Here is a 6430-nt window from a genome sequence, read left to right as displayed (position 1 = left end):
CTGCAGAAAAATCATCGTTGAACGCAAACAAGGCGTGAATTCTCTACTCTCGTCATACGATCGCAGAACTTTTTCTTTGAAAAGGTGAATTTATTCCCGGATTCGAACGGGGAACGAGAAAAAGTGGAGGAAAGGGAGAGAGAGAGAGAGAGAGAGAGAGAGAGAGAGAAAGAGAAAGAAAAAAATAAACAGACAGTCAAGCCGGATGTTACGATAGTCGAGTATCGGTAGCCGGTCAGTCCCTTGAAAAGAGTCAGTTTAATGGAGATCGAGTGTTTATGAGAGGGCTCGGGCGAGAGGGTCCGCAGAGACAGAGGGAGAGCGCGGATGAAGGAAGGAGGATACGCGTGGCAAAGTTGCCCGCCGAACCGGAACTCGAGAGCATACCCCCGCGTTGCTCCTGTACCGGCTGGTCCGAGTCAGTCCGATAAAAACTGTCAAACCTCCACCAACTTCCACCTGAAAAAATCATACATAGCCGTGTGAATGTACGAGCTCAGAAGCGTTAGGTGCTGGGTACCTTTGTTCGTCTACTCTTTTTTTTTAGTAAACGTTCGGGATAAATCAACCCCGAAAGTCAAGATGATTCAGTTTTGGTATTCGACCATGTGTTGGTGTTTGAGTTTGAAAATTTTATTTGCGAGATGCTAACACTACTAGAGTAATTTGTAGTTTTCTGTTGCGATAGCATTTTATATATACATATTGAATTTTGGAGGATTTGGATGATTTTTGGTGAAATATACAAGCAAAAGTTTCTTTCTTTTGTATTGCTTTTTTTGTTCTTAGTAGGTAAACTTTCCAATTTTATTTCTTTTATTTTGTTTCATACAGGTCTTATAACTTACTCGTAAGTAGTTGTTGTTTTAACCTCGTGTCTCGATTTATGTCATATCACAGTTTGGCTGTCAAGATTATATTTTGGTTAATTTCTAAATGTTAATCATTGTTAAACAAAGCGTCAATCTTTATATTCTTTATTTTCGTCTTATTTTGATTTGTGAAAACACCATTTATATTAATAGTAGTTTAAACGCAACTATTATTGTTCAAAGTTAGCATACAATATCTTTCGCTAAAATAAGTACACAAATATCTTGCGTAAAACAAGGAAAGATTTATACATTAGGCTTAATAATTCCCCCAAATCTTTTACAATAGCTTCTTTATCGCAAGAGGGCGTCGAAATGATCAGCCTCAGTCTGCCAAGCGAACACGAGCCTGTCAACCCCTTCTCCTGGTAGAATTCTGTTGGAAGCTGACGAGAATAACGACGAGCATCCCCGGGGAATCGAATTGAAGAAAGCGTGTTCCGAAATCAACCGCGGTCTCGTTACTTCAAACACAAAAATCGAAGGTCTCAGGCAAAAGGGAGCACTACCCCTCGTGGTTCCTAATCAGAGATCAGTCCACCGCAACGGCGAAGACTACTGCGTTACGACGACGACGACAACGACAACGACAACGCGATGTCGTGAACGACAAAGCCGCGACAATGCCGACAGGAAGACGACGAGAGAGGACCCGGGCCACCCCGTGACATCGCACAAAGCGACGCACGATGTGTGTTCGTTGTACGGGCGCGTTTGTACAAATGCAAAGGCAGGCAGGCGAACACGTGAAATCGATTTCAAGCAAATAATCGGATACTCGGTTCAGGGGCGGCTACGAGAGTACGCTTTGCATCTATGTATGCGCTTGCTTGTACCTCTCTATGTACATGTACACGCGTATATACATACCTATACATACATATATACACATATACGTGAAAGAAGGTGGAGTGGTGGGTGAGTGGGTGGCAGCGGAGAAGGTTGGAGGAAGAAGAGAAGTCTCTGAGTTCGGTACGGGGAGAAAACGGTGGAGGAAGAAGAAGAAGTAGGAGGAGGAGGAGGAGCGTAGTCGCATAATTCAGAATCGACAAAGCGGCAGATTATGGAAATAGAGTCCCTGAGTCGGAGACAGAGTTCTCTCTCTTTAGATCGAGCCCTCTCTGTCTATCCAACTTCTTCTCCTCCACCTACGAACCTCCATCTCTCTCTTTTGCTCGCGTTGCTCGTGTTGGAAGCCGTATGGTGTTGCCATGACGACCATTGTGCCACACTCTCTTCCACCTCCACCTTCACTCCACCTTCTCGGGCCCCCCTCTACTTCCTCCACCTACTCACTCGTCAAGCTCCAACACAGCGCCTCCACCAACGAACCTTTCCCCCTCTCCTGCCAGCGACTACAGCGCCACCGTTCCCGCCCCCCTCTTAGCCACCCAACAACCGATCCAGCAACCCCACCGTGTGTACCTCATCTCTCTAACGACTTGTTGTTAATGTTGTATCAACTCACCCTGTAAACAGCCTCTTTCTCTCTCCCTCCAGTTTCTTCTGTTTCTCTCTCTGTCTTGCTTTTAGAGTATCTCTTACCCTTTCTGTTGTGTCTTCCCCCGTTTCTCTACGTCTTGCTCTCCTTCAACCCTGCCCTTCCTATTCCACTCTCTCGTCCCGCTGTCTGTAAACCAACCAGCCGGTTGTGCGCGCTCGCTCACCAGCAAGTTGAGCGTGTGCACGAGCAAAGGTGCCGCGGGGGTGGACTTTTTAGGAGGCGTAACTGGTGTTCGAATTTTTCAGGCGTCAGGTTCTTCTGCCTCTCCAGAAGTTTTCGGGTGTTTTTGTAGTTTCATTATTCCGTTACGAAGCAAGCTTCTCTTCTTTTTGGTACACTGAGCTGCTCCCTGTTTCCGGAAACGGAGGGCAGACGCAGGACTATTTGGAAGCGTAACTAAAGTGCTCTATCGGTGGAGGTATTTAAGGTGCTCTGGATATCCGAAAGATGCTGAAGTTTGGCGCCTTCTATTTCTGATTCTTATACTGCTTACTAATATGTAGACTGTTCATGTAAATTCGTGTTTTTGTAAGTGGAAATAAATGTACATCGCAAATATGTATGTAATTCCTTTTCAGTTGAAACTGTATTTAATAATCATTTAAAATTTGGAATTTGTATTAAAATTTCATGAATGAGGCTAGTATTATATTGTTCTAAATTATAGTTATCGTAGATTACGTCATTTCATGCAGAATAATTTGTCAAGGGGTCAGGAGGATAGGAAACGCCGATTCCGCATGATTCTGCGGTACGCGGCATCCTTTCTAGAAAATCGGCCACGAAAAAAAAAAGGTCACGGCACGTCAATATAATTAATGATCTATCTGGTTGTTTCAGCCATGACAAAAAGAAGACAGACTCGCTGGTTCCTGCAACCGGTCTTCCGGAAAAACATCGTTTACCGGCATGACGTCGTCGAAGAGACTTCGATTACCAATTACGCATGTGCGCTTCGACTATTTGCAGCTGGGGGAATAAAAAATGGTATCAATTTTTTAATACGTTCCTATTTATGCTTATTGAGAAGTAGAAGTTAGTAGAATATATGACTAGTATTTCATCTTTTAGGGATCAGACAATTGGTATCAATAGAATTGATCACTTTGATATCTTAAATAGCTCATGCTATAATCATTTATTATATACCACATTCCTTTTTGTTTTATCATTCCTACTCTGTATTCTATAATTAATAGATAGACAATAAAATATCTAACATAAAGTATAGCTCCATCAATCCAACAATCTCAAACCAATTACATCAGCGAACATACGCTACATACAAAACCAATGCCAGTTCAGCGACTAATCGTTCGTCGGCGTCGCGACGTCAAACGTCGATACCGTCTCCCATTTCTGGCTTTCTTCGGTTCCAGGGAACGCGGTCATACATCGAGTCCGATCCGGATGAATGTAATCGCGCCAGTATAAGTCGACAATGAGCGCAGTTAGCGTACACGGTGTATCAGGTACATAAGCGGAAACGAAGACAGAGTCGAAGACAAACGGCGAATAGCGAGAAAGAGAGAAGAAAGGGAGAAAGACGCGTAACGGCGGCGTCGTCGGCGTTACATTATATAATGACACAGAACGGATTAATCCTAGCGGCGGCGTCGCGGCGGCAACTCGGCCAGCATAATAGATATGCTCTTTCTTTGTTTCGTCCGCTCATAATGGCCGCGCCTCGCAAGAAAACGCGGAACACGGAGCATTATGCACTCCGCCGAGACGAACGAGAATAAACCGAGTCTGAATAGCTTTCTGAGTTTGTTTCCTTTCCTATTCCCCCACCGTTCCTTTCTTTCTTTTCTCTCCTTTCTCAGCGTTCTTTCTTTTCTTTTCTCCTCTGTCCCGCACTCCACCTTTCTTCTTCCACCCACCCCCTTTCACTATCCCCCATTTTACGGAAGATGCACAGCAGCTTGATTTCGTATTTGCGATCTCTGTTTGGTCTGACCGATAAGTTTTTGAAATTGGGGTAGACTGATCTTTCTGCCTGAAGTTGTGCCTGGTGAGTAATTGCGGAGATATTCGATGCTATTGGTTTGATTTGGCACGTTTGATCTATTTATATCTGTCATGCAATAGGTAGAAAACCTGCAGACAGATTCCAAACACGATCCAAATCAGTGAGTCTTTTGGATACACTGGTAGAATTTTCGTACCATTTTTATTTCGTAATTGTATGATAAATACCTGTATGATAAATATTTAAAAAAAGTATTCTTTGTGTCAGTAGTTTCTTAATAAGTTTCTTGGTCTGTGTACCCATGGAAAATATATAAGATAGAATTCCTAACAAGAGAAAATAACGAAATTCCTTATCGGTAGATTCACCTGTGCCGAATATTCGTAAAATAGATGCACATTAGTACATCGAGGGATAAATTGTACAACGGTAACGTTCTAAAGACGAAAATGCGCTAGAAAGAATATAAAGGAAATAAATAAAGGATCGAAGTGGTCCCACTCTGAACATTCTGTTGCTTAGCACGCGTGCTTTTATACGGATCTACGGTTCAAAGAAGATTCTTCTTAACGACCGTATCAATTCGCATTTTCTCCCATTCACGCAGCTCCTAATCCTCGGCACAGCGTGCCGGGTCCTGCTCCAGGACTTTTATGCCTAGTCCCATCGCGAGCTATATCTACGACAACCGACATAAATCGTCGCGCGCGTCGACTTACTTCCAAACGACCTTTGCGGCTCTGGAATCACTGGCGAAATGTGTCGCGTTCTTTTTAGGAATGATATCAAATAGAAAAAATAGTTTCGATAGTGTAGTTAAAATAAGTAGCAGGAGGTTTCATGTGAATTGCAGAAATTTGTAAAAAATAAAAATTAATGGAGAGGGAAGTGGAAATTTGAATATTGTAATTATAAGCGAAAGACTGATGGAATGAATTATGAAGTGTTTCTGTTTGGTGTAGTTCTGTTTCTGGATTTGCTATATATCCTTTATGTGAGATCATTTTTCAATATCTTTATAATACAAAATACTTAAAGGACTGTGATAATTAAGGAAATATATCAGAGAACACTCTTAATTGGACAGTGAATATGTAGCTATTGAATTCTTGTAATTAGTATTGTAATAATCATGTAAGATACGTTCGTATCGAGTTAGTATACAGTATACAAGCCTGTCAGAGAATTCACGGAAGATGGATGGTTCTATATAGAATAGAGTATTTAATAAACACAATGAAAAATAATTAATAATAATGAACAAATATATGAGACTGTCAGAACAATACAATAGATGGTTCGACCAGAAGAGGAGAATTTTTAATATCATGGTAAACTAATTGCGAGATGTGAAACAAAAGGAAAAGTCAATCGTAATAGTGAGGCAATTTGCAACGCTGTTATTGGAAAAATATTGTAATTAACAATATTATTTCGTTTAAAATATTTTTAATAAACTTCAAACAAATTAATTTAGCTATAAACAAAAGAATAAATTGCAGTGAAGTTTAAGAAAGTTGTACGTGAAGTTAATTTTGAATCCATTCCAGTGTAGTAGCAATAAGAAATCTATTTTCGATTTTAAGAGAATTAATTGGAAATAGCTTGGACACATGAATGAGAGAGAAGTAGCAATATGTTTATTGTTGGCTCGTTGCTTTGGAGAATTTTAATTAGAATCGAATAAAAAGAAGCGAGTTTTTAGTTTCCATGCATGGTCACTGATAGAGTCGATCCATTGAATGCGTCGAAAATTAACATGTAATTATCTTTGGTGAACACTTTGTCCTACTACTCATTATCGTGTTTACAATTGCATTTCAATTTATGACACAACAACTTTAATTATATTTCCAACAATGATGCAACATTAGTAATAACATAATTACATGCTTATAATTATCACACAATAAATAACAATATTTACAATAATGTTTCAATTCCGTCATCTAATTAAATAATTACAAAAATTTGTTTTTCTATAATATGGTAATTTCGATTAACTTTTTAGTACGAGAGAACGACCAATTCATAACTTTTCATAAAAAGTGTATACCTATATAAAACGTATCATAATTTTTC

General features: G+C 40.3%; 1 long non-coding RNA gene across 2 annotated transcripts; it reads left to right on the top strand.

Moving 5' to 3' along the window:
- The first annotated feature begins 1799 nt into the window (after nucleotides 1-1799).
- Nucleotides 1800-4582, top strand: LOC126864354 (uncharacterized). Of its 2 annotated transcripts, none has more exons than XR_007689138.1 (3): nucleotides 1800-2904; nucleotides 3217-3363; nucleotides 3756-4582. It is a non-coding gene; the product is annotated as an uncharacterized LOC126864354 (long non-coding RNA). The 2 variants fall into 2 exon arrangements; XR_007689139.1 differs by having other exon boundaries at nucleotides 1800-3127.
- Nucleotides 4583-6430: the final 1848 nt, after the last annotated feature.

This window comes from Bombus huntii, chromosome 3 (genome assembly GCF_024542735.1).
Source record: "Bombus huntii isolate Logan2020A chromosome 3, iyBomHunt1.1, whole genome shotgun sequence".
NCBI classification, from domain to species: domain Eukaryota; kingdom Metazoa; phylum Arthropoda; class Insecta; order Hymenoptera; family Apidae; genus Bombus; species Bombus huntii.
This window is presented reverse-complemented; position numbering and strand designations above follow the sequence as displayed.